The sequence below is a fragment of the Globicephala melas genome, chromosome 1, assembly GCF_963455315.2.
Source record: "Globicephala melas chromosome 1, mGloMel1.2, whole genome shotgun sequence".
NCBI lineage: Eukaryota > Metazoa > Chordata > Mammalia > Artiodactyla > Delphinidae > Globicephala > Globicephala melas.
The window spans coordinates 69,712,135-69,721,991 of NC_083314.1; positions in this window are offsets into that span (position 1 = coordinate 69,712,135).

Consider the following 9,857-nt stretch of genomic DNA (forward strand, 5'->3'; position numbering starts at 1 on the left):
TTGTTAAAATCTTTTTCTGCATCTATTGAGAGTATCATATGGTTTTTATCCTTCAATTTGTTAATATGGTGTATCATACTGATTTGTGTATATTGAAGAATCATTGCATTCCTGGGATAAACCCCACTTGATCATGGTGTATGATCCTTTTAATGTGCTGCTGGATTCTGCTTACTAGTATTTTGTTGAGGATTATTGAATCTATGTTCATCAGTGATGTTGCCCTGTAGGTTTTTTTTGTGCATGTTACATGTTTGTTTGGTTTTGGTATCAAGGCTGAAGGTGGTCTCATAGAATCAGTTTGAGAGTGTGCCTCCCTCTGCTATATTTTGGAAGAGTTTGAGAAGGATAGGTGTTAGCTCTTCTCTAAATGTTTGATAGAATTCACCTGTGAAGCCATATCGTCCTGAGCTTTTGTTTGTTGGACGATTTCTAATATCAGTTTCAATTTCAGTGCTTGTGATTGGTCTGTTTATATTTTCTATTTCTTCCTGGTTCAGTCTTGGAAGTTGTGCTTTTCTAAGAATTCATCCATTTCTTCCAGGTTGTCCATTTTATTGGCATATAGTTGCTTGTAGTAGTCTCTCATGATTCTTTGTATTTCTGCAGTATCAGTTGTTACTTCTCCTTTTTCATTTCTAATTATGTTGATTTGAGTCTTTTCCCTCTTTTTTTGATGAGTCTGGCAAACGGTTTATCAATTTTGTTTATCTTCTCAAAGAACCATCTTTTAGTTTTATTGATCTTTGCTATTGTTTCCTTCATTTCTTTTTCTTTTATTTCTGATCTGATCTTTATGTTTTCTTTCTTTATGCTAACTTTGGGTTTTGTTTGTTCTTCTTTCTCTAACTGCTTTAGGTGTAAATTTAGGTTGTTTGAGATTTTTCTTGTTTCTTGAGGTAGGATTGTATTGCCATAAACTTCCCTCTTATAACTGCTTTTGCTGTATCCCATAGGTATTGGGTCATTGTGTTTTCATTGTCATTTGTTTCTAGGTGTTTTTTGATTTCCTTTTCGATTTCTTCATTGATCTCTGGGTTATTTAGTAACGTATTGCTTAACCTCCATGTGTTTTTTTTTTTTTTTTTATGGCTGTGTTGGGTCTTCGTTTCTGTGCGAGGGCTTTCTCTAGTTGTGGCAAGCGGGGGCCACTCTTCATTGCGGTGCACGGCCTCTCACTATCACGGCCTCTCTTGTTGTGGAGCACAGGCTCCAGACGCGCAGGCTCAGTAATTGTGGCTCACGGGCCCTGTTGCTCCGCGGCATGTGGGATCCTCCCAGACCAGGGCTCGAACCCGTGTCCCCTGCATTGGCAGGCAGATTCTCAACCACTGTGCCACCAGGGAAGCCCCGTGTTTTTGTTTTTTACAGTTTTTTTTCCTGTAATTGTTATCTAGTCTCATAGCCTTGTGGTTGGAAAAGATACTTGATACAATTTCAGTTTTCTTAAATTTACCAACACTTGATTTGTGACCCAAGATATGATCTATCCTGGAGAATGTTCCATGAGCACTTGAAAAGAAAGTGTATTCTGTTGTTTTTAGATGGAATTTCCTATAAATATCAATTAAGTCCATTTGGTCTAATGTGTCATTTAAAGCTTGTGTTTCCTTATTTATTTTCATTTTGGATGATCTGCCCATTGCTGAAAGTGGGGTGTTAAAGTCCCCTACTATGATTGTGTTATTGTTGATTTCCCCTTTTATGGCTGTTAGCATTTGCCTTATGTATTGAGGTGCTCCTGTGTTGGGTGCATAAATATTTACAGTTGTTATATCTTCTTGGATTGATCCCTTAATCATTATGTAGTGTCCTTCTTTGTCTCTTGTAACAGTCTTTATTTTAAAGTCTATTTTCTCTGATATGAGTATGGTTACTCCAGTTTTCTTTTGATTTCCATTTGTATGGAATATCTTTTTCTATCCCCTCACTTTCAGTCAGTATGTGTCCCTAAGTCTGAAGTGGGTCTCTTGTAGACAACATATATACAGCTCTTGTTTTTGTATCCATTCAGCCGGTCTGTGTCCTTTGGTTGGAACATTTACTCTGCTTACATTTAAGGTAATTATCAGTACGTATATTCCTTTTGCTATTTTGTTAATTGTTTTGGATTTGTTTTTGTAGGTCTTTTTTTACCCTTGTGTTCTCTTCACTTTTGCTTTGACAACTATCTTTAGTGTTATGTTAGGGTTCCTTTTTCTTTTTTTTGTGTATATCTATTATAGGTTTTTGTTTTGTTGTTACCATGAGGGTTTTGTAAAGCAGTCTATGTATATACGTGATAGTTTTAAGTTGGTGATCTTTTAATTGTGAGTGCAGTTTAACTACCCTGCATTTGTACTCTCCTCCCTTCATAATTACTCTTTTTGATATCATATTTTACATCTTATTGTCTTGTGTATCCCTTATCTGCTTATTGAGGATACAGACGATTTTACTACTTTTGTCTTTTAACCTCCCTAATAGCTTTGGGTTTGGGTGATTTCTTACCTTGCCTGTCTGTTTTCCTTTACTGGTGAGGTTTCCCATTTCGTAATTTTCTTGTTTCTAGTTGTGACCTTTTTTTTTCCCACCTAGAGAAGTTCATATAACATTTTAGTAAAGCAATGGTGCTGAATCCTTTTAGCTTTTGTTTTTCTGTAAGGCTTTTAATTTCTTCATCAAATCTGAATGAGAGCCTTGCTGGGTAGAGTATGCTGGGTTGTAGGCTTTTGCCATTGTTCACTTTAAAAATATCATGTGACTCCCTTCTGGCCTGCAGAGTTTGTGAAAAATCAGCTGATAACCTTATGGGAGTTCCTTTATATGTTGTTTGTTGCTTTTCCCTTGCTGCTTTAGTATTCTCTAATTTTTGTCATTTTGATCACAATATGTCTTGGTGTGTTCCTCTTTGGTTTAATCCTTTTATGGAACTCTCTGCACTTCCTGGACTTGGATGACTGTTTCCTTTCCCAGATTATGGAGGTTTTCAGCTATTATCTCTTCAAATATTTCCCCACACCCTTTCTTTCTTCTCCTTATTGGACACCTATAATTTGAATATTAGTGTGCCTGATGTTGTCCCAGAGATCTCTTAAACAGTACTCTTTTCTTTTCATTCTCTTTTCTTCTTTCTGCTCAGTGGCAGTAATTTCCATTACTGTCTTCCAGCTCACTGATGCATTCTTGTATAGTCTACTATTGATTCCTTCCAGTGTATTTTTTTTTCATTTCAGTTTTTGTAATCTTCATCTCTTTGGTTGTTCTTTATATTTTCTAAGTCTTTGTTAAAAACTTCTAAGTTCTCATTCTGTGCATCCATTCTCCTTCCAAGTTCTTTGATCATCTTTACAATCACTACTCTAAACCCTTTCTCAGGTAGATTGTTCATCTCCACATCACATAGTTCTTCTTCTGGTGTTTTATTTTGCTCCTTAGTCTGGAACATATTCCTCTGCCACCTAATTTTGTCTCAGTTGCTATTTGTATTTTTATGTATGTGGTAATTTAGTTACATTTCTTGACCTTGGAGATGTGGCCCTCTGTAGGAGGTGTCCTATGCATCCCAGCAGGGTACTCCCCTCTTGTCACCCAAGCTATATGCTCTAAGGGTTCCTTCTAAGAGAGCTGCATGCATCTGTCTGTTATGGTGGGATATGTGGACAGTCTGGTAAGTTTGGTTGGCCCTTAGTCTAGTTTGTTTCCAGGCCCTGCCTTGTGTGGGTGTTGCTGGCTGCTGTTCATTGGAGCCTGGTCACCAGGTGGCTGGTTGCAGAAACTTAGTGGGCCCCAGGGCTAGTGCTGGTGCAATAGTGGTCGGAGTCAGGATCCCAAAGACTCTGGGGCTATTGCCCACCAGCTGGCAGGTGAACCAGATCCTGGGGTTACTGACAGACTACTGGCAGGCACAGCTGGTTCCTGGAGTCTGTCTGCAGGGCCCAGGGACCCCAGAGCTTGTTTCAGATAGTTGGTGGTGGGGGTGTGATTCCTGATAGAGTTGGGAATGGGATCCAGGGTATCCAGAAGGTTGTGTTTGCCTGCTAGTAGGCAGGGTCAGGGCCCAACTTGTCCCAGGGTAGTGTCTGGCCTGCATCACAGGATCATAGTTTTCTTGCTTCTGGTGTCTGCCCCTGGTTGGTGAGGCTGGTTTGGAGGCTTGTTCAGACTTCCTGGTGGGAGGGGCCAGTGCCTGTCCACTGGTGGGTGGAGCTGGGTCTTGCCCTTCTGGTGGGCTGGACTGTGTCTAGGGACTGTATCTATAATGGCCCATCTCTAGTTACCCTGCCTCCCAGGTAATGAGCATAAATGTGGCTGCAGGCTCTTTAGTCTTTAAGCAGCCTGTCTGTTGATGGGTGGGGCTGTGTCCCTGCTCAGTCAGTTATTTGGTCTCAAACTTCCCATTGCTGGAGCCTACAGTCTGTTGGGTGGGGCCAGGTCTTGGTACTAATGATCCAAGATGTCAGCTGCCAGGAGTATTAACACAGCTGAATCTTCCCCAGTATACATGCCACCGATGTTTATGTCCTTATGGTGAGCTGCAGCTGCCCACCACCTCTCCAGGAGACTACAAGACTAGTAGGTAGGTCTGGCCAAGGCTCCTATCAAATCACTACATTTTCCCTGGGTCCCAGTGCACATGAGATTTTGTGTGTGCCCTTTAAGAGTGAAGTCTCTATTTCTTCCAGTCCTATGGGGCTCCTGCAATTAAGCTCCACTGGCTTTCAAATCTAAATGCTTTCAAGGCTCATCTTCCTGGTGCTGGAAGCCTGGGATGGGGACACTGACGTGGGGCTCAGCACTCTTACTCCTGTGACAGAACCTCTGCAATATAATTATTCTCTAGTTTGTGTGTCACCTGACCCGGGGGTTTGAGATTTGATTATATTGTAAGTCCACCCCTCCTAACCATCTCATTGTAGTTCCTTCTTTATGTCTTTACCCAAAGAAGATCTTTTCTGGTAGGTTCCAGTCTTTTTCATTGATTGCTGTTCTGCAGATAGTTGTGATTTTGGTGTGCTCATGAGAGGAGGTGAGCTCAGGGTCTTTCTACTCAGCTGTGGTGGCTGCTTTCCTCTGTTTGATTTGTTCAAGTAAACAGCACAGGAATTTATTATCTGTATTGGGAACTAGAACAAAACCCCAAGTTCAGCTACAAATTAGACAACAAAGTGCCAAGGGGTTTCATCAGGTTTAAATAGTTGTAGATAAAAAGGGAAAGAGGACTGTACTATTAAAAGATTCTGAGGAATATTCCCTGTATAAGGCTGATTGATTCCAGTCTAAAATCACCTCTTCATCACTCCATTCCATCATTGTTCTGCAGGAAGTACTCAGAGCAATCTTCATCTCTTTTCTCACAGGATAGTGGAATGGATCACTGACAGTGTGAAATTATAATAGGGAAGAACCTTTGTATTCTATTACAAGTTAATCACTCAAGGAATGTTACCTATAAGCTTAAATTATACATAATGGCCCATATCTAGTTACCCTGCCTCCCAGGCAATGAGCATTAACGGAAATACCTTTGTTTAGCTCACTGGAAACCACCTGACCAAGCCCACCTGTGAATGGCTGCAGGAAGGACAGAATTAACACATCTCCTCCAGAGTCTGGCCAGAACCAGGACTTTACCCCTTCCTCTTTTAAATAGTATAAAGGAAGCCTGAACCCTAACTTGGGGAAGATGGTTCTTTGGGACACTAGTCCACCATCTTCTCATTCTGCTCACTTTCCAAATAAGGTCATTATTCCTTGTGCCAACCACATGTCTTGATTTATTGGCCTGTTGTACAATGAGCAATATGAGCTTGGACTCAGTAACAAGGTTTTCTGTTTGCCTTTTGTCCAGATAAATTTACAATATCTGGTTGAAGGGACCTCCCCAGAAGGGAAGACCCTTCCAGAACTTCTAATCAACGTATTTGTTACCACCTTGCCATGGCTCACACTCCGCATGTCCTCACTGCCTCCCTTACCCAGGTGAGATTCCATGATTTATCATAACCTTTCCCATTTGACTGCTCACTCTCCCCCTCACTTAACACCCTCACTTTAGGATGGTGTCAGGTAGGGGCATTTCTCTCCAGTTCAAATAAATGACCACTTTGGCTCTAATCAGTAGCCCAAGGAGATATTGTTTTTATTTTAAAAATTATTTCATGAAAGGGAGGAGGGAGCCCATACTGTCATCAAATGAGAGTTGCTCTTTTCCTTTTCTCTATCAAGTTTATCTTGAGGTAAATTATCCTGCACATACTATGCAACTGATACCTGCATTTGATTTAAACCACCAATGGCAGGTGTTAAAGACAGCAGGCTCATTAACCAGTTTTTAAGTTCTTTGGGGCAAATACAGTATCATGATTCAGTGTAATCAATGCAGTTAGGAGCAAACAGCAAATATTTTCTGCATGAATTACTGATTGAATTCATTTTTACTATTCAGTATGAGAAAATACCTAACAGAAAAATGGAGTCTGGTGTAACAAAGTATGTGTTTGGTTTTGTGACACTATCTTTCCTTGAACAAATTAGAAGTTTAGAAGGAAGAATGGAGGAAATACAAAATAGAGACCAGGAAGGAGAAACTAGGAAGAGTAGGATATGCAAGGATACAGGTGTTCAAAGGAAGCCAGGTCTTCAGAGGAAGAAAACAGGACTGTGTATTTAAAAAACAACAACCCTGACCTCTCATTGAATATCTTTGCTGTCTCCCTCCCACATGCTGACAAAATGTCTCAAACGTGTTCTACAATATGTTCTGAAGTATAACCTTAAGCAGCTGTCCTATAAGCACAGAACTGAACACCTTCATTGTGCATTCTTCCTTCACTGAGAAAGATTGTCTTGCCTTATTTTTACATACATTCACACACAGAGAGAGAGGTTGGGGTGAAAATGGGAGGGAGAGAGATTGAGAATGCACATACTGTGACCTTGTGAGACAATTTTAGTGTAGTAGTTATGAGTACAGAATCTAGAAATAGATGGTTAAGTTTGAGTCCTGACTATTGCTTGCTAGCTCTGAGCCTTAGGCAAGTTACTTAACCTTTTTGCCTCATATGTAAAATGAGGATAATAATTGTGCCTGCCCATAGCAGGAAGACCACATGAAAAATATAATACACTTAGATCAGTGCTTGCCACCCGATTAGTGCTATTTAATTTTTTAACGTAGTTTAATAACAAGATTCTATCTTGTGTGCATTATCTAGGCACTGCTGGGTGGATAGATCTATTGCAGGAATTATTAAGGAGATCAATGAAAAGGGAAATGGTGAGGATTCACTGGGCATGGCAAAGCTTCACTCAAGCACCTAAAAATCTATTTCAGTTAATAGAGAGTGTAGGTAAATACCATCAATGCTATGTAATTTTAATTGAGACCTTTAAATCTAGTGCCAGCATAGACTATAAATGCAGATTCCAAAAGTAGCAAAAGGGATTTGTTAATGTCTACAGACATTTCTTTCCATGCCCCTGCACTAGAAAGGCAAATAAAGTGAAACATCCAGAAAAAGAGTCAGCATGCTGAGACACTGAGAGTTCCGGTTGTATTTTGATCCTTTCCATATTCAAAAGGTAAATGATTCTTCCTTCCAATGGGTTAGTCATCAAATAAGAATTGACAGATGCTACCACGCGGTCACCACAAGCTCTGAGGGGAGGATGCCCAGTTCCTATTCCGCTTGGTAATTATATCAGGTTGGGGGAAAGGCTCTACACACATCAAACAACTAGAACCATTACATGGCCATGTGGGTCAGGACCACCGGCTCTGAGTGGGGTCAGGGACAGTTGGTTGCTCTTGCCCATCACACTTGGATCTGTGTGATGGCAGGACTCCAGTTCCTGGAGTCCGGCTTGATTCGGTTGTGCATTCCCCATGCATTCAGTGAGGGGAGCTGAATGTGACAGGATCTCAGCCCTTCCAGGTGATGCAGCCACTGGTCACAGGGTCCCCCGACTCAGTTGGTGCTTCATTTGAGGTCCAGGAGAAGGCACTCACCTCCTCCCTGATGACCACAACCACCTTCTCATCAGTGGAGTGGGTACGAAAACCAAGCACCCAGCAGCAGGACCACAGACCACAGTTTACTGAATAGTTCATATTTCTGCACCCTGACGGACCCTGTGGCCCTGCCTGTGGCTCAGCCCTTCATCCTTGCCACACCTGAACTGGCAGGGCAGGTAACATGGGCTGCGGGCCCCCTCCACTCTCCTGCTGCCCACTGAACCGGTTCAGCCCCATGCTCACTGCTCAACACCTGGCCTGGTGGCTGCCCCAGGAGAGAGGCCCTGGCTGGCCATGAGGCAGGGCAGGGCCCAGGACCTGTCACTTGTCACCCTGGATTCCACATGGTTCCATGTAGTTCCTCCATTGCTTCCATGCACATCCTCCACCACAAAGCTTTTTCCTAGGAGCTACAATGTTGAATCATTATTCCACTTGTTCTCTTATCTCATTTTGAATGCAAAGATCAAGCCACTGTGTCATTTGAGTTCACATTCCAATCCTTCATTTCGTCTTCTCTCCCTCTGTTGCCATTACACTACTAGTCATGACATCTTAGAGAAAATTCTTCATTTGTCTTGATTTCTTTGTTTACAGGCTGAAGCAGAAAGTCGATTTTGATAAGGAATTGTATGTACTGTCACAATATATATAATTTCATGGTGTGGAAGAGGTCATCCACTTCAACTGCCTGTGCATAAAACTGAACCTCCATAAAATATTTCGATTAGTTTCTCTTTTTATCCACCTCTCTGGATCATCTTGCTAAATATCCACCATTAAGGGAAGTGACAACTTCATTGTAAGAGGCCTGGAGACAGAACTAAATATAAACCAATCATTTTATATCCTAGAGATTTTTTTCTTTTGGAGCAATATGCACTGGAAAATAAAACAAAATATATAAACTAAAAAATTCAGTACAAGGGGAATGCAAAAAAAAGCCTATGACCACTCTTCTTGTCTAGTTAATCTTCCCAGAACTGCCAGTTACACTCACAAAACCCAGGTTTTTTATAGGTCCTTCCAGAGATTGTGTGCGTGTGTGTGTGTGTGTAATACAAATGAAAACAAAGTATACATACTTCACAGCATCTTGTTTTTATTCACTTTGATAATAATTTGATAGAGATCATATTAAATCTGTAGATTGCTTTGGATAATATGGCCATTTTAACAATACCAATTCTTCCAGTAAAAGACCATGTGATATCTTTCCATTTCTTTGAATCATTTTAAATTTCCTTTATCAATGTTTTATAGTTCCCAGGATATAAATCTTTTAAACTTGTGGTCAAGTTTATTCCTAAGAAATTTTTTGATGCAATTTTTAAAGGGATTGTTTTTGAAAAAGATATTGCTGTGATTTATGTCAAAAAGTGTTCTGCATATGTTTTCCAATAGCAGTTTTATACTACCTGGTCTTACATTTAGGTCTTTAATCCATTTTGAGTTTATTTTTGTGAATGGTGTTAGAGAATGTTCTACTTTCATTCTTTTACATGTAGTTGTCCAGTTTTCCCAGCACCATTTATTGAAGAGACTGTTATATAGTCTTGCCTCTTTTGTCATAGATTATATGACATTATATAGTCTTGCCTCTTTTGTCATAGATTTTCTCCATTATACAGTCTTGCCTCTTTTGTCATAGATTAATTGCCCATAAGTGCATGGGTTTATTTCTGGGCTTTGTATCCTTTTCCATTGATCTATATTTCTCTTTTTGTGTCAGAACCATACTGTGTTGATGACTGTAGCTTTGTAGTATAGTCTGAAGTCAGGGATCCTGATTCCTCCAGTTCTGTTCTTCTTTCTCAAGATTGCTTTGGCTATTTGGGGTCCTTTGTGTCTCCAAACAAGT